This window comes from Agelaius tricolor, unplaced genomic scaffold, assembly GCF_023055355.1.
Source record: "Agelaius tricolor isolate 1412-34295 unplaced genomic scaffold, bAgeTri1.0.p SCAF_39, whole genome shotgun sequence".
Lineage (NCBI taxonomy): Eukaryota > Metazoa > Chordata > Aves > Passeriformes > Icteridae > Agelaius > Agelaius tricolor.
In genome coordinates this window covers 2,592,844-2,611,512 of record NW_027269299.1, presented here as the reverse complement: position 1 = coordinate 2,611,512, position 18,669 = coordinate 2,592,844, and the positions used below count along the sequence as shown (strand labels likewise).

The following is an 18,669-nucleotide window of genomic DNA, read 5'->3' as shown; positions in this document are numbered from 1 at the left end:
TGCCATTTCTCATTTTGTTTCTCTCCACATTCCCTGTGGCCACAGACTGTGTCAATGAGGGGCTGCGCTCTTGGTGTCTTTAAAGGAACTCAGGGATCTCCCAGCAGAGTTTTCTGCAGAGATGCCCTTTTGTTGCCTTCTCTGGAGCTGCAGCAGCAATGTCTGTGTGCAGAGCTGGGGCAGATCAGTGCTGGCCCGGCAGCTGTGCCCAGCAGCAGCAGCAGCAGCACTTGGTGTTGCCAGTGCTGCTGCCGTGGCCCTGCCCCGCTGTCCTGGTGGCCCTGGTGTTGCTGCAGGGCCTGAGTGCTCTCGGGGCTGGGCACAGCCCTGGGGGTGGCAGTGCCGGGGCTGCAGCAGGGACAGGCCATGGGCACTGCTGGGGCAGCGCTGACGCCTCAGGCCAGGCCCTGGGGGCTCCAGGCTCCTTGCCCAGGCTCTCTCAAGAACACGGCCAGGCCAATGCTCAGCACAGAAACCCCCGTCAGCAGCCCCAGGCTGGCCGTGGGCAGGCTGGGGGCAAACAGCATGGCTGGGGCTCTGCAAGGGCCCTGGGGCAGATGGGAAGGAGCAGCAGAGCAGGGGCTGATCCATGCCCAGTGCGCTGCACAGCCCAGGGCAGCGTCCCAGAGCGTCCTCATGCAGCTGCCAACAACATCCCCCCTCTGCAGCCCTGGCCTCTCCCCCAGCTCACATAGGTGCCCCATCCTTGCAGGCACAGACACGGCAGCACTGCCTCAGCAGCCCCTGTTTGCATTGCACACAGCAGGGGCAGCACCCCCATGCTGTTGCTGTGGGGACATGAACCTGAGGGAGCACAAATGCCATCAGCCCCTGGGGCCAGCAAGGCCTGCGGGACACCAGGGAAACCACTCAGCTTTGTCCTGGCCTCTGCACTCAGCCAGAAAGTTTGTTCCCATCAGCTGGGAGTTTCCTGTCCCACTGCAGACGCTGTTGCTCAGAGCCAGGGCTGCCTGGCAGCCACTCCCACACTGCCCTGAGCATTTCCTTTCCTTCACCTCTGCTTTCTTTACTCTTCTCAGGTCCAGATTTCTTCCTCTTGCCCATCCCTGTTCCCTCCCCTGCAAACAGCCCATCTACCCCCTGGTCCTGCTGGCCACACCATTCCTGATCCAGGCCAGGAGCCATTGGCCTTCTTGCCCACCTGGGCGCACTGTTGCCTCATGTCCAGCCTGCTGTCCATCAGTCCCTGCAGGTCCCTTTCTGCCTGGCTGCTCTCAAGCCACTCTGTCCCCAGCCTGTAGTGCTGCAGGGGTGGTTGTGGCCAAAGTGCAGGACCCGGCACTGGGACTTGTTAAACCTCACCTTGTTGGATTTGGTCCCTGGATCCAGCCTGTCCAGGGCCCTGTGCAGAGCCCTCCTACCCTCCAGCAGATCCACACTGACACCCAACTTGGTGTCACCAGGTTTTCCCAGAGTGTCCCAATGGTTTCCTAGAGGCCTCCCCATGTCACAATGTCCCCATGGTTCCATGGGACCCCTTGGTGTCACAAAGTCCCTTGCATCCTTGGGCCCCACAGTGTCACAATGGAGCCTTGGTTCCATGAGGTCTGGCAGTGCAGTAATGCTCTCCTTGGTTCCACAGTGTCACAATGGCCTCTTGGTCCCAAGGGCCACCACGGTGTCAAACATGTTTTCTTTCGTCCCAGGAGTCCCCGAGGAGCAGCCCGGGCCCCTTGGTTCCACGGGGCCCTGCAGTGTCACCATGGCCCCATCATGACACCAGGTCCTGCTCTGTCTCACTGCTCTGCATGGTTCCACAAGGCCCTGCAGTGTCACAGTGGCCTCTGAGGTTCCAGCAGGACCCAGACTGTCACCATGGACTCCTTGCTTCCATCCAGCCCCACAGTGTCACAATGGCCCCATGGCTCTGTGCTGCCATGTCGTACACAGTGTCACCATGGTCCTCTTAGTGCCACCAGGCCCTACAGTGTCACAATGGCCCCTTGCTTCCCCAGGGCCCTGCAGTGTCACAATCATCAGAGAATCAACCAGGTTGGAAACGACCTTGGAGAGCATCAAGTCCAACCTGGGACCCAACACCACCTTGTCACCCAGGCCATGGCACTGAGTGCCACATCCAGTCTTTCCTTAAACACCTCCAGGGATGGTGACTCACACACCTCCCTGGGAAGCCCATTCCAATGCCCAATCACCCTTTGTGTGGATAATATTTCCTAAACTTCCCCTGGTGCAGCAAAAGGCTGTGTCCTCTTGTCCTGTCACTGTTCCCTGGAAAAAGAGCCCGACCCCCACCTGGCTGCACCCTCCTGTCAGGGAGTTGTAGAGAGTGATGAGGTCTCCACTGAGCCTCCTCTTCTGCAGGATAAACAACTCCAGCCCCCTCAGCCACTACGCCTCACAAGACTTTCTTCCAGTCCCCTCCCCAGCCTTGTTTCCCTTCTCTGGACATGCTCCAGCTCCTCCATGTCCTTCCTAATTTGAGGGCCCAGAACTACACACAGCACTCGAGGTGCTGCCCAACCAGTGCCCAGCACAGGGGAAGAATCCCTGCCCTGTTCCTGCTGGCCACACCATTCCTGATCCATAGGAGTGCCAGGGGTTGGATGAGGGAAATTGTGGGGAGGGGGTGGGGAAAAATTCTGATTGATTGTCAGCCATGAAGGGTGTTGATTTTTCATATCTGTTCAAACTGCATTAGAAGCTGCTGGGGATCAATATCAATTGGACACTGCTGAGATCAAGCAATAAACAGGAAAAAAAAAACAGAACAAAACTGTACTTTCGGCATTGTTTTATACTATTGTATATTTGAGTACACTTCTGTCACCTTTCTAGTTAACCACATTAAGAACTGAAAACTTGAAATATTCCCCATGGGGCCTTTTCTTGTTCAGGTATTCGGAACAAATGTTTATGAGTTCTTCTCACTGAATTCCTGAACTGAGGAGCTCAAGAAAGAGGAGGCCTCTGGAGTAGCAAAATTCATCAGCAACCTCCAAGTGGCTGAGGATCCATGCCCATCAGAGCAGCAATGAACAGAAATGGGCACAGCTTTGTGGCTGCCCCAGCTTTGGCATTGGCCCTGGGCCTGGAGCTGGAGCAGCTCTTGAGGGCCCCAAGGCCGGGGCTCTGGTGCTGCCCTGGGCAGATGGGATGGCAGCAGGGGCTGCAGAGTTCTCAGCACCTCAGGCCGAGGGGAGCGGGGCAGCCAGGGAGCCTCCTTTGGCCTTGGACAAGCACCTTCCCCCATGGCTGGGGCTGAGTCCTGTGGCAGCTGCAGCTGCTGCTGTGCCCTTGGAAGGGGCTGAGGCCGTGGGGCCAGTGCCCAGAGCAGCCTGGCCTGAGCAGAGCTGTGGGGCCAGAGCCGGCTGGGCTGGGCTGGGCTCAGAGAGGTCCTTGGTGCTGCCCAGAGCTCAGGGCAGCTGGCAGAGCTTGCAGGAAGCTGGCATGGGCTCCGAGAGCCTGGCCCAGAAACCATCAGTGTCCATCTCAGCCTGGCTGAGCGTGCAGGGGCAGGACTCAGGCCAGGCCTTGTGGGGCAGGGCCAGCGCCTGTGCAAGGCATTGCAAACAGGCAAGTGGCCCAGAGAGGAGGCTGCTCTGTGCCCTTGTTGGCACGGACAGAGCAGGGAGGGGGCCCAGGACATTTGTCAGTGCCAGCCTCTGTGCCCATGCGTTGGCAGCCCTGGCTGCTGAGCCCAGCTTTGGCCTGGGCTGAGTTTGGCTGTGGCCCAGCTCCATCCTCCTGCGGGGCTCAGGGCCTGTTCCCGGCCATGGCCAGCCCTGGCTGCCTCTCTGCTGGTCCAGAGGCTGACAGAGCCCGGGGCAGGGCTGTCTGTGCAGCCCCACAGGTGCCAGGGGCTCTGCAGGAGCTGGCAGAGGCTGCCCAGCAGGGAGGCCATGGGGCACAGAGCCCCAAGGCTGCTGTGGGCACCACGGCACAGGGGCCGTTCCCAGCCGCAATGCTCCTGGCCTGGGCTGGGCCTGCACAGGGGCTGGGCCACCATGGCTGGGCCAGCACAGGGCCACAAAGGGGCCACGCAGCCGCTGCCGGGGCTGACAGCAAGGCCAGGCACACACAAGCAATTGCTGAGCATGGCCTGCGCTGGCCAGGCCTGACTGTGCCAAAGGCAGAGCTCAGCTGCCCTTGGGGGCTGCAGCAACACTCCAGAGCCCAAAGAGCCTCCGTGGCTGTGCTGGAGACCAAGGCTGCAGCAGGGAAATGCAGGGCTGCTGTGGGATGGGGAGGCCATTGAATTCCAGCACACACCTCAGCTCTCTGATGATCCAGGCACATGCTGGGCCCTGTTTCAGACTGGAGCAGAGCAGATGTTGATGGGACAGGGGCCCTGCGGGGCTGTCAGGGACCTGCAGCTTGCAAGGTGCTCTGCTGTCCCTCAGGTGCTCTGGGAGAGATCCAATCCCAGCTGGGCACCGCAGGGCACAAGTGGCACTGCCTGTCCATGGCCACACAACTGATGTCTGCCTGGAAAGGGGCACAGTTTTTAATAACTCTTAGTTTCATAATATGCAAGGAAATCTTTATTATCTGGGTCATTTGAGTACTTTTAAGACATGGCAATGTATTCCCATCAGAAAAGGGCGTCTCCTGGAAGCGTTCTGATGGCAGGAGAAGAAATACTGTTCTTTCAGTCAGCTTGTGTCACCAATATTCAGTCTAATATTTAACATCTCTTTTCCACCAGGTGTTTCCAGCTATCCTGGTTAAATTGTCATGTCTAAGTACATCTCTTCACTAGACCAGATGGATCTATGACTTTTCCATTGCTCCCAGATTTCCTCCTCCAGGTGTTCTCTGGTCATTCAAGTCCCTCTCAACTGACTGGTTTCATGCTTTGACCTCCAGGGAGTTGCCCAATTTTCTGATGTTCAAATAAATATGAAATCAGTAAACATCCTAATTGTCTTTATATCTATCACAGAATTACATTTTCTTATGTCTCTGTCTAAAACTGTTCCAGTACAGAAATCCCCTGGGGATCTGGACATTTCAGATGCTGCTGGGACATCCCAGAGAGCTGAGGGAAGAGCTGGGATGGTTCTCGAACTGTTCAAATGTCCAACTTGTGTTTGTTGGCAAGAAACCTTTCTGTGCCTCTGAGTGTCACCAGGCCCTGAGCCCAAAGGACACAAACCTGATGAGTTGTGGTTCCCACTGCAGGGGCTGCACTTGGACCTTGGCTCTGCACAGGAGAGCTCTTCATCCCCTTTCTCTCTTTTCCTCCCTCTGGGCATGGAGGCAGCTCCTGACTTCAGCCTGTGACTCGTGTGTGCAAAGAGCAAATCTGGGCAGAATTCGGGGCAGGGAGGGCTTGGGGAGACCTTGGGAGCTGTGCTGGGCACAGAAGGTGTTTTCCATTGCTCTGAGACTCTGCTGTGCAATGTGGATTTAATATCCAGCAGAGGAATGACTTTGGCATTTGATGGAGCTGTGCCTTCCCTTGGCTTTGCTGGCTGACAAGAAATGAACATCCCTCTGTGTCTCGGGCAGCTCCTTCTCCAAGGAAAGCAGGTGGGAGTTGGAGCCAAGGAGCTGAAAGCTGCAGGTGCAGCCTGGGCTGGAGGGAGCTCAGATTTGCACAAGGCTGCTCTGAGTGCCAGGGCTTGGATGGGGGAAATGGTGAGGTGGGGGTAGGGACAGAGTCTGATTGATTGTCAGCCATGAAGGGTCTTGATTTTAATATCTATTCAGACTGCGTGAGGAGGTACTTGGATACAGTGTCAATTGGAGATTGCACATATTGATTTATGAACAGGAAAAAATCCTAAACAGGACCTAAAAAAATGTTTTCTCACTGTCCTTTTAAATATAATGCATTCACTTTGGATATACTACTGAGATCTGTCTAATTAACCACAAAGGATTTGAAAATTAAATCAAATTATTCCCAGAGGCTTGGCTTGTTCAGGTGTTCTGAATGTTAATGAGCCCTGGGACACTGAATTCCTGCACTGAAGAGCTGAAGGCTGAACAAGCCTCTGCAGCAGTGAAATTCAGCAGCAGCCTCCAAGTTGCTGAGGATGTCAGCAGCCCCCAGTGAGGCCATCCCTGCCCAGAGACCATGGGGGAATGGGCAGACAAGGAGAGCGTCCCTGGGGCTGGGGCAGCACAACTCAGAGGCACCAGCGGCTCCAGCTGGGCAATGGAGTGTGGAATGGGGCTGGGAAAGCCCTGCCTGGGCTGGGCCAAGCAGGACACACAAGCCCTGACCCCCATCCCCCCAAACAACTCCCTCAAGGAGACATTTAAAAGGAATTGCAGTTGTTTGTGTACTCTGAGTTGGACTCCCTGGAGAAATACCAACAAAAGATTCTCAGGAGCTGAAAAGAACAAAACAGTCACTACCCGGAGCTTTGGAAAATCAGAGAAACTTTGGCAAATGGTTTATTATGACACTGTAGTAATTTTAGTTTGTTAATTTAAGATTTTTCTAATATTGAGATTTCTTAATTAATGTATTGATGAGTATGGTGAGTTTTAGTGTTGGTTAATTATTTATGTATTTATTTTGTTGTGAGATAGGATTATGGGAAAGGTAAAGTAGTCCTAACATTTTAAAAGGGTATAGAGAAATTTTTATTAAAAGTAAATTGAAAAAGAAAAAAGTAATAAGAATTAAAATAAACCCTTTAGAACACTTTTTTTTCTTTACAAATTTTTCTTTTTACTGACAATGTAAAGAAAATAAACTTAAAATTTCTAGTTGGTTTACTATTTCTAGAATAGTCTTTTTTTAGTTTACTTTAGTAGAGAAGTTTTTCTTGTTAAGGTTATGGAGATTTTTTTACAAGAAGAAAATTTTTTTTTTGTGGTTCTTAATTCTGTCATGGATAACAGTTGTCTGGGGAACTTTGTTCTTGTGAAGTTGTTTTTATTGCTACAAGTTTTTTTACAGCTTGTAGATGGGCCATGTCAACTTATGGGGTATTGTTTTAAAGATGAGTTCTTTAAGGGTAAAAGCTTTTATTTTTTACTTTTAAAATTATTTTTATCTCTGGGAATAGAGATCTTCTCTTGTGGATACTGGATTACTTGGATTTTTTCCCTCCTGTTTAAACTTTAGATGAAATTATGGTTATTTTAACATTTGTTTATTTTAGTATAGAGGGTTTTTTTTATATTAATTGTAATTTTTTAAAAAGTTTTTTGTATTATAAAGAAAAAGAGTTTTTTCATTATAGTTTACAAGAGGATTTTAGTTTTAAGATTAAGGTATTTTTTCTTTTTTTACTTGGGATTTATTTTCTCCTTTACTGACTTTAATGTTTTTATATATTTTTTTATATGCTGGTATTTTGGTTTTTTCTTTTACTTGATGGAGCAATGAAGTATTGAAAGGATTAATACCTGACCTGCCAGTAACTTGTGGTGGAAGTTGTGGTTGGGTTGTGTTAAAATTGGTTTAATGGTTGGTTTTGGGGGGGTTTTTTTGTGTTTAATTTTAGTTGTAGGGTTATTTTGTACAGGTGGTAGGTTGTAGGGGTTTTTGGTTTTAGTTGTGTTGGGGTGGGAGGGGACTTGATGGTAAGATTTTAACAGCTGTGGCTGGCTTTGTTCTGGTTGGGGTTTTGTAGCCTCTTTTGTTTTCCTGTTTGGGAGCTGTTGGGGTTTGGTTTGGTCAGAATGGGGCCGATGGGGGTGGGGGGGGCGCAGCCTGGGGAGGGGGGAAGGGGCTCAGCCCATGGCAGGGTTGCTTGGTTTGGTTTGCTTTGGTTGAATGGGGGCCGGGGCCAGGGCTGCTGCTTCTTTATCGACTGGAAAAGAAAGGAGATTCCTGGGTTTTTTTGTCTTTTACATTTGTGTTTAACAGAGGCGTGTTCAGTATCTCAGTGGTTTAACAGATTGTCAGTAACACAAGAAGTTTTGTATTACTTTTTAAAATTCTTCTAATGTCAAATTACAACAGATATTCAATCAACAAAAAACATTTCTCAAAGCATTGACTTGGCCCATTCAACTTCACAAACTCTAAGCCTGTTCAATTTAATGTTAATAAGAATTTACAGGAGCACAGAAACAGAAGAAGACGCAGAAAGAGAGACAAAAAAGATGTAGAGAAGCACACACAGAGCTTCCAGCTCCTGCATTCCAGCAGAGTTCAGATGGAAATTCCAAGAGGAGGTAGGGTCAAGATGTGTGCTTGCCTTGTGGTCAGCCTTCTATACCCCTTGGTCTCCCTGGGCCCTTCCCCCAGGTGGGACTTGGGCTCATTTGGTCCCTCAGGAGCTGGGCTGGGGCTGCAGAGGTGGCTGTGGAGCATTGCCTGTGCTGTGCCAGGGACTGGCAGCCACTGCTGGGCTGGGATAGAGGCTCTGGGGGGATTGGGGTTCCAGGGCAGGGCAAGGCTGGACCTGCCCCTTCCTCCCCCACACATGAAATGTTTCCAGCCAACAATCTCCTCCAATTTGTCACAACAGGCAATATTGGAGGTGGAACCCAAATTCTGGCCATGGGCACCTGGCTGAGAAGGACAGTTTTTTTCCATAGGAAGGAAAGCACAGAGCCCCAGTGTTTGGAGAGCCTCAGTAGGCCAAGGCCAGCCAGACTTGTCAGGAATGGAAGATTTTGTCTGGGACCAGACTTTAGATATAGGGAATTGTGGAGGTGGAACCCCAATCTCAGCCATGGGCACCTGGAGAAGCAGGACAGTTCTTTATCATAGGAAGGAAATCACAGAGCCTTCCCCAGTGTTTTTTGAGACAGATGCAAAGTGACTCTTGTAAAACCACTGCAAGACAGACTTGTCCTGGGAATATTCCTATTGGAATAATCGCTGGATATAAGGTGGTGTTGTTCTATTCCTGGAGGCCCATACTGTTGTTATCAGATTTCTAAAGTCCATACCTCCTTGGTGTGTTCTTACAGCTGCAGATCTTCACAGCACAGACTCCTTCCTCTACATCTTGTTCTCTCACAGTTCAGGGCTCCTCCAAGGCTCTCCCTGACTGGCTAATCTACCCCCTTTTATCCCAGTTATCTTCATTGGTCACAGCTAGAGCCCAATTAAGGACATTGCAGCTGCAGCCCATCAAGGACAACTGGGACCTCCCGGGGCAAAGCCTTGATACAGATATTCAAATACAATACATTTCCTCTACTATAATAAGGAAATTTGGAGGTGGAATCCCAGTTCTGGCCACGGGTGCCTGGAGGAGGAGAAGAGTTCTTTTCCATGGGAAGAAAAGCACAAAGCTCCAGTGGTTCAGCAGCAGATGAGAAGAGACCCTCAACATGCCAGGGTCAGCTGGACCAGTCAGGCAGCCCCTGGGAGGCAAACCAGCCAGACCTGTTCTGTGTTCCCTTGGTTTTGTGGGGCCCTACAGTGCCACAATGGTGCCTTGGATCCACGGGGCCCTGCCGTGCCATAATGGTGGCTTGATCCCATGGGGTCCAGCAGTGTCACAATGGCCCCTAGCCTCCAGAAGGCCCCGCAGTGTCACAATGGTCCCAATGATTCCATGGGCCCTGCAGTGTCACAATGGACCTTTGGACCCTGGGGGTTTGCAGTGTCACAATGGTCTCCTTTGGCTCCACAGTGTCACAATGGACCAGTGATGACAGGAGGCCCCTCTGTGTCACCCTGGAGCTTTGGTTCCATGCAGCCCTGCAGTGTCTCAAAGGCCTCTCGGTTTCAGGAAGCCCCACAGTATCACAATGGTCCTCTTGGTTCTGTGGGGACCCCCAGGGTCACAATGGTCTCACTGGTTCCATGAGGCCTCACAGTGTCACAATGGTCTCTGTGATTCCATGAGTCCCCTTAGTGTCACATTGGTCTCCTTGGTTCCATGAGGCTGTGAAGTGTCTTAATTGTGTCTCCATGATTCCATGAGGCCTTGCAAAGTCACAATGGACCTTTGGCTCCATGGGGTCTCGCAGTTTCACAATGGACCCTTGGTCCCATGACACCTCAAATTGCCTGTCCTTGCAGCTTTAGTCTGAAAGCAACCCTTGGATATTTGGGGAGTATTAGGGGTGGAATTCCATTTCAGCCATGGGGTCCTGGAAGGAAGGTTGGATCCCAGTGTTTCAAAGGCTGATTTGAGGCAGCCCCAAGGGGGCCAAGGCAAGCCAGACAGGGAAGAATCCTTGGATAGACAGAGTTTGGGAGGCCAAACCCCACTTTTGTCTATGGGCATCTGGACAAGAAAGACAATTATTTTCCATAGGAAGGAAAGTACAGAGTCCCAGTGTTTCAAAGGATGATGAGAGCTGGCCCTCAGGAAGCCAAGGGAACCTGGACAGTCCTAGCAGCTTTTGTCTGGGAGCCATCCTTGGATATAAGGAATTTTGGAGGTAGATCCTCAGTTTTGGCCATGGATGCCTGGACATAAAAGATGTTTTTTTGCATGGGAAGAAAAGGACAGGCCCCCTTTTTTTTGAAGGCAGATGAGAGTTGCCCCTCAAAAAACCAAGACCAGCCGGAGCTGTCTGTCCTGACAGGTGACATATGGGAATAATCCTTGGATATAATCAAATTTGGAAGAGGGATCCCAATTTCAGCCATGAACCCCTGGAGGAGAAGGACAGTTCTTTCCCACAGGAAGGAAAGCACACAACTCCAGGGCTTCAGGGGCAGATGAGAAGTGACCCTCAACATGCCAAGGTCAGCTGGACCAGTCAGGCAGCCCCCAGGAAGCCCAACCAGCCAGACCCGTTCCATGTTCTTGGATCCTTGGGGTCCTGCAGCATCACAATGGCCCCTTGGTTCCATAAGGCCCTGTAGGATCACAACAGATCTTTGTTTCCATGAGGCCCAGTCATATAACAATGGTCTCCTTGGCTCCACAGTGGCACAATGGCCCCTTGCTTCCATGACGCCTTTCAGGGTCAAAATGGTTTCCTTGTTTCCATGGGAAACGCCACAATGTGCCCATTGGTTCCATGAGGTCGTAGTCTTAAAATGGCTCCTTGCTTCCATGGGTTCCTGAGGATCACAATGCTCCCTTGGTTCCAGCAGGCCTGGATATGTTACACTGGCCCCTTGCTTCCATGGGGACCTGCAGTGTCACAGTGGCCCCTTGTTTCTATGAGACCTTGCAGTGTCACAGTGGTTGCCTTGGTTCTGGAAGCCCTGTGGTGTCACAATGGCCCCTTGGTTCCATGGGGACTCAGAGTGTCAGAATGGTCTCATTGGTTCCATGAAGCCCTGAAGTACGGAATGATCCCTTGGTTCCATTGGGATCCTCACTGTCACAGGAATTCTCAGTTCCACGGAGCCCTGCAATGTCACAGTGCTCTCCTTGGTTCCATGGTGCCACTCAGGGTCACAAGGGCCCCTCAGCTCTACAAGGCCCCATAGTGTCACAGCAGCCCCTTGCTCCCATGAGGCCGTGCCATGTCACAATGGTGTCATTGGTTCCACGAGGCCCTGCAGCTCCACAATGGCCCTTGAAGTGTCACAATGGTCTCAGCAGGTTCGCCCGCTTATTCACAATGGCCTCCTTGGTTCCATGATGCCCTGTAGTGTAACAGTGGTATCCTTGGTTCCACAGTTAGAATGGCCCCATGGTCTCATAGAGCCCCACAGCCCCTTGTGGAGCCCCACATGGTCACTGTGATCCCCTTGATTCCATGAGGCTCTGCTGTGCTACAATGGCTCCTTGGTTCTATGAGGCCCCGTGGTGTCACAATGGCCCCTTGGTTCCCATGGGTCCCTAAGTGTCATATCAGTCTCCATGGTTCTGTGAGGCCCCACAATATCACAATGGACATTTTGTTCCATGAGCTTTTGTACTGCCAAAACCAGCCAACAACAGTCTCCTTGATTCCGTGGTGTCACACTGGACCTTGGTTCCATGGGGACTCACAGTGTCAGAAGGGGCTCCTTGGTTCCATGTGGCCCTGCAGAGCCCCTTGATTCAATGAGGCCTCAAAGTGTCATCGTGGCCTCCAGGATTCCATGAGGCCCCGCAGTGTCACAATGGACCTTTGGTTCCATGTGTTCCAGCACTGTTCCAGGAATCCTTAGTTCCATGGGGCCCTGTAGTGTCACAATGGACTCCTTGGTGCCACACAGTGTGACAACTGCCCCTTGGCCTGCCAATACTCCATAGTGTCACAATGAGTCTTTGCTTCCAAGAGGCCTTCTAGTGTCACAACGGCCCCTTGTTTCAATGAGGCCTTTGGTGTCACATTAATCTCCATGATCCCATAAGGCCTTGCAGTGTCACAACAGACCATTGGTTTCATGGAGCCCCACAGTGTCACTATGGTCCCCTTGGCTCCACAAGGCTCAAAGTGTAAAAATGGCCTGCAAGGTTCCAGGAGGCCCTGCTGGGTAATAATGGACCTTTGGTTCCCTATTATCGCAGAGTGTCACAATGGTATCCTTGGCTCCATTGGAACTTCATCCCATGAAGATCAAAAGTGTTCACCGTAGTCCCCTTGCTTCCATGAGGCCCTGCCATGCTATAATGGCCCCTTGGTTCCAGTGGGTCCCAAAGTGTCAGAACAGTCTCTATTGTTCCATGAGGCCCCACAAAGTCACTGTCATCCCCTTGGTTCCACAGGGCCCCACAGTGTGACAATGGACTCTTGGTTCCATGAGGTTCCTCAGTCCCAATGGTCTCCTTGGATCTGCAGTGTCACAGTAGCCCCTTGGCTCCATGTGGCCACACTGTGTCACAATGGCTCATGGTTCCATGAGGCCACACAGTTTAACAGCGGACCCTTGGTTCCACGAGGCCTTGCTGTGTCACAATGGATTTCTGGTTCCATGAGTTTTCACCCAGCCAACAGCATCTCCTTGGTTCTGCACTGTTACCATAGTCTCTTTGTTCCATGAGGTTCCATAGCAGAACATGGTCACCTTGGTTCCGTGAGGTTCTGCAGTGCCACAATGGACTCATGGTTCCACCAGGCCTTGCTGTGTCACAATGGCCCCGTGGTTCCAAGAGATTTCTCAGAGTCACAATGGTCTCCTTGGAGCTGCAGTATCACAATGAACCATTGGTTCAATGTGGCCCCAATGTACCAAAATGGATTTTGGTTCCATGGAGTTCTGCAGACTCACAAAGGACCCTTTGGGCCCTGGCTTTGCTCAGTGTCACAGCTGACTCTTTGTTCTGTGAGGCCCCGCCACCACCAAATATCCAAAATATCAAAATAAGACCCCTTAATACTAATTTCCTATTTAAGAGGATATCATTTATTCGGGTCTGAGGTCTAGTGAGGGATAACTTGTAACCTGATGTAGACATGTAATTCTACCAGCATCACTAAGAGCACCAAAGCCCCAGAGGGTCATTACAGTCCTTGTGCTGTGTCTGTGCTGCTGAGCTGGGCCGGGCTCCTGGCCCAGAGGCAGCTCCTGGCAAGGGCAGCAGAGCTGCAGAGAGACAGCTCTGGCCAGGAGCAGCTCCTGTGCACAGCCCAGCAGGGCTGGGGCACTGCCAGGGCCCCTCAGGGACACCAGCAGGGCACAGACAGAGCTCCCAGGGGCTCAGCACTGGCAGGGGCTGTGGCATGTCCCAGAGGGGGCTGTGTCACAGCAGCTCCTCTGTGGCTGTGTCATGGAGGCACAGAGCAGCTGTGATGTCAGCAAGGGCTGTGTGACAGCCAGAGTGGGCTGTGTGAGGTCACAGATTGGGCTATGCCATCACAGAGTTTGTTGTGTGTGGTCATTTAGCAGCTATGGCATGATAGAGGGAACTGTGTGACATCACAGAGCAGGCTGTGACATCATGGCATGGCTGTATGGCATCATAGAGAAGACTGTGAGGTCAAAGTGTGTGCTGTGACATTAGAGAGTGGCAATATGACATCACAGAGAGGGTTTTGTGATATCACTGAGGGGGTTGTGACATCACACATCTGTCTGTGACATCATAGTGTAGGGTGTGAGGCCATAGAGCAGATCCTGCATTCATAGAGGGTGGCTCTGTGACATCAGTGAGTTGGTTGTGACATCACTGCCTGGCTGTGAAACATCATAGAGCAGGCTATGACATCCCAGAACAGATTGTGGAATCACAGGGTGACTTTCTGACATCACAGAGTCTTCTGTGACATCACAGTGCAGTTGCATGACATTCCAGGGTGACATCCCAGAGCTGGCTCTGTGACATCACAGATGGCTGTGTGACATCACAGTGGCTATGTGATATTCACAGGGGGCTGTGTGACATCACAGGATCCCGTGTGACATCACAGGGGCTGTGTGAGGTCCCTGGGGAGGTCACTCTGCCCCGGCCCCCCTCACAGTTCCCCCCAGAGCAGTCCAACCCTGCTCGTGCACAGCGGGGTCCCCTGTCCCCCCGGGTCCCCCCGCCCCCGGCGCCGCAGCCTCCCCCAGAGGATGTTCCACGAGATCGACCCCAGAGCCTGACACGGGGACGGGGGGCCAGGGCCCTGGGGGTGGCACAGGGGGACAGGGACCCCCTGGCAGTGTCCCCGTGTCCCCCAGGGCCAGAGCCTGGGCCAGGGCTCCTTCACCCTGGTACCAACGAGGCCTTGAGAGCGCTGAAAAAATCCCCAGCAAGGGATCAGCAAAAACCAGATTTAATATTAAGGGACAGCAGCACAAAGTTCCTTGGCAAGAGTCACTCTGCTCCTGACTGGACCCTTCAGGCACACCAAGGAAACAAAGGAACACCAAAACCAAACAAAATCCAGGCAATCAAACCAGAAATGAACCAAGAACTGTCCCTGTGTGTGTGTGTGTGTGATGAAAGGACAGTGAGGGCAAGGATAAAAGGAATATGGCCCAAAAGCTGAAAAGAGCTCACACTTAACAGGACTTTAACTTTAACTGATACCTTCAACTTGACAATTTAGCAAAAGAACAGCACTTAACTTTGATGCAGACCGGGGGTTTATTTACAGACACGAACGAGACAGGGCTGCTATATGGAAAGTGTCTCGAGCTGTTCATTTTTTCAGCATCAGTCTCATTACATGATTATGATAATGGGAAGATGCTAGCAGCTCACAATCCAGGCAGCAGGCCAGAAAATTTAATGTTACAACATACTTTATAAGCTTCTTGACCAATCACAGAAAGCAAAAGCATATTGACAGTAGTTCTATCCAATCACCATAAGCACACGTACCTTTGGTTAAAACAATGCTTGCTTATTTAGAATACAATACCTGTTTGTAAGAGACAATGCACAGAGCTCCATTATTAAGCTTTAACCTTCCTAATATCCTGCTAGATAAACTTTCTGCAACTTAGAGAGCTATTCAGACAAGCATTAATACATAGGCTATTGTTCTATTTGCCCTTGCCTTTTCTACAGTTTAAATAATTTTTCTGCTGCCCTATCTCATGACTGTTGCTTTAGCACTGTTCACAATTCTGCTGTATCTGAGGCCTGCCTTTTGCAGCTTTCCTAGACCCTCAAATTTTATGTATTCCCACAAACAGTATTTAACCTAACTTACAACCCATGACTTAATGATTTAATGGTAGAATAACATTAAACAATATTCAACTTAGCTTAAAACATATTAAACTTTACTTAGCAAAAAAAAAGCTCTTAACAGCATTTAACTTATTCTTTATGATGTAACCTTACTTACAGGCCTGACTGACTCAGCTATCCAAGGCACTCAAACCCCTCAGAGAGCAGCATTTCTGCCACATTTCCCCAGCACAGGCACTCCTGTGTGCACACAGACACAAAGAGTCACCGCCAAATTCCCTATATCCAAAGACTGCTCCCAGAAAAAATCTGCCATTCCTGACAAGTCTGGCTGGCCTTGGACTAGAGAGGCTCTCACTTGCCTTCCAAACACTGGGGCTCTGTGCTTTCCTTCCTATGGAAAGGAACTGTCCTTCTCAGCCAGGCACCCATGGCCAAATTTGGGATTTCACCTCCAACACTGCCTGTTGTGACAGACTGGGGGAGATTGTCGGCTCAAAACATTTTGTGTGTGGGGGAGGAAGGGGCAGGTCCAGCTTTGCCCTGCCCTGTAAGCCCAGCCCTGCCCTGCCTTGGAACCTCAATCCCCCAGAGCCTCTATCCCAGCCCAGCAGTGGCTGCCAGTCCCTGGCACAGCACAGGCAATGCTCCACAGCCACCTCTGCAGCCCCAGCCCAGCTCCTGAGGGACCAAATGAGCCCAAGCCCCACCTGGGGAAAGGGCCCAGGAAGACCAAGGGGTATTGAAGGCTGACCACAAGGCAATCACACATCTTACCCTGGATCCTCTTGGAATTTCCATCTGAACAGTGCTGGAATCCAGGAGTTGTTAGCTGTGTGTGTGCTCCTCTGTATCTTATTTTTCTTTCTCTCTCTCTGAGAAAGAAAGAAAAATACTTCTTCTGTTTTTGTCCTCTTGCAAATTTTGATTAACATGAAATTGAACAGGCTTAGAGTTTGTGAAGTTGAATGGGCCAAATTAATGTTTTAGGAAGTGTTTTTTGTTGATTGAATTTCCTATTAAACCATTTGCGAAAATTTCTTTGATTTTCTAAAGTTGCCAGTAAAGGCTGCTTGGTTGTTTTGAGCTCCTGAGGATTTCTTGTCAGTATTTCTCCAGTGCATCCAACTCAGAGGACACAAACAATTGTAATTGCTTTTAAATGTCTCCTCAAGAGAGTTTTTTAGTGGATGGGGGTCAGGGCTTGTGTGTCCTGCTTGGCCCAGCCCAGGCAGGGCTTTCCCAGCCCCATTCCACACTCCATTGCCCAGCTGGAGCCACTGGTGCCTCTGAGTTGTGCTGCCCCAGCCCCAGGGACGCTCTCCTTGTCTGCCCATTCCCCCACAGTCTCTGGGCAGGGATGGCCTCACTGGGGGCTGCTGACATCCTCAGCAACTTGGAGGCTGCTGCTGAATTTCACTGCTCCAGAGGCTTGTTCAGCCTTCAGCTCTTGAGTGCAGGAATTCAGTGTCCCAGGGCTCATTAACATTCAGAACACCTTAACAGCCAAGCCTCTGGGAATAATTGATTTTAATTTTCAAATCTTCTGTGGTTAATTAGACAGATTTCAGTAGTGTATTCAAACTGAATCTGTTTTTTTTTAAAAGACAGTGAGAAAACAATTTTTAGGTCCTGTTTAGGTTTTTTTTTCCTGATCATAAATTGATATGTGTAGTCTCCAATTGACACTGAATCCAAGCACCTCCTCATGCAGTCGGAATAGATATGAAAATCAAGACCCTTCATGGCTGACAATCAATCAGACTCTGTCCCTACCCCCACCCCACCATTTCCCCCATCCAAGCCCTGGCACTCAGAGCAGCCTTGTGCAAATCTGAGCTCCCTCCAGCCCAGGCTGCACCTGCAGCTTTCAGCTCCTTGGCTCCAACTCCCACCTGCTTTCCTTGGAGAAGAAGCTGCCCGAGACACAGAGGGATGTTCATTTCTTGTCAGCCAACAAAGCCAAGGGAAGGCACAGCTCCATCAAATGCAAAAGTCATTCCTCTGCTGGATTTTAAACCCACTTTGCACTCCAGACAGTCTCAGAGAAATGGAAAACACCTTCTCTGACAAGCACAGGTCCCAAGGCTCCCCAAACCCTCCCTGCCCCAATTCTGCCCAGATTTGCTCTTTGCACACACGAGTCACAGGCTGAAGTCAGGAGCTGCCTCCATGCCCAGAGGGAGGAAAAGAGAGAAAGGGGATGAAGAGCTCTCCTGTGCAGAGCCAAGGTCCAAGTGCAGCCCCTGCAGTGGGAACCACAACTCATCAGGTTTGTGTCCTTTGGGCTCAGGGCCTGGTGACACTCAGAGGCAGAGAAAGGTTTCTTTCCAGCAAGCAGAACCTGATCATTTGAACAGTTTAATAACCATCACAGCTCTTCCCTCAGCTCCCTGAGATGTCCCAGCAGCATATGACACGTCTCACATCCACAAGGTATCTCCGAACAGGAACTGTTTTAGACAAAGACATAAGAAAACGCAATTCTGTGATAAATAAAAATACAATTGAGATGAAGATTAATTATATATTTATTTGAACTTGAGAAATATTGAGCAACTTCTTGCAGCTCAAAGCATGAAACCAGTCAGTTGAGAGGTGCTTGAATGACCAGAGAGGACCTAGAGGAGCAAATCTGGGAGCAGCAGGAAGTAAAAAGATCCACCAGCTTGAAAAGTAGAGATGTCCTTTGACATGGCCATTTAAACAGGAGAGCTGGAAACACCTGGTGGAAAAGGGAGATTAAATAATAAACTGAATAGTGGTGACAAAAGTAGAGGAGAAGATCAGTATTTCATCTCCAGGCATCAGCACACGTGCAGAAAATTCCCATTCCTGGCGGGAAAACTTTGTCATTTCTTAAAAATACTCAAATGACCCAGATAATAAAGATTTGCTTGTATATTATGAAACTAAGAGTTATTAACGCCTGTACACCTTTCCAGGAAGACATCAGCTGTGTGCCCATGAACAGGCAGTGCCACTTGTGCCCTGAGGTGCCCAGCTGGGATTGGGTCTCTCCGAGAGAACCTGAGGGAGAGCAGAGCACCTTGCAAGCTGCAGGTCCCTGACAGCCCTGCAGGGCTCCTGTCCCATCAACATCTGCTCTGCTCCAGTGTGAAACAGGGCCCAGTATGGTGCTGGGATCATCAGAGAGCTGAGGTGTGTGCTGGAATTCAATGGCCTCCCCATCCCACAGCAGCCCTGCATTTCCCTGCTGCAGCCTTGGTCTCCAGCCCAGCCATGGAGGCTCTTTGGGCTCTGGAGTGTTGCTGCAGCCCCCAAGGGCAGCTGAGCTCTG

General features: G+C 50.7%; 1 protein-coding gene across 1 annotated transcript in view; it reads left to right on the top strand.

Annotated features, from left to right (window-relative positions):
- Window positions 1-18,669, top strand: part of LOC139603513 (zinc finger protein 594-like) — a gene marked incomplete at its 5' end in the record, with an annotated part of 428,549 nt that overhangs the window by 51,624 nt on the left and 358,256 nt on the right. The window lies entirely within an intron of this gene.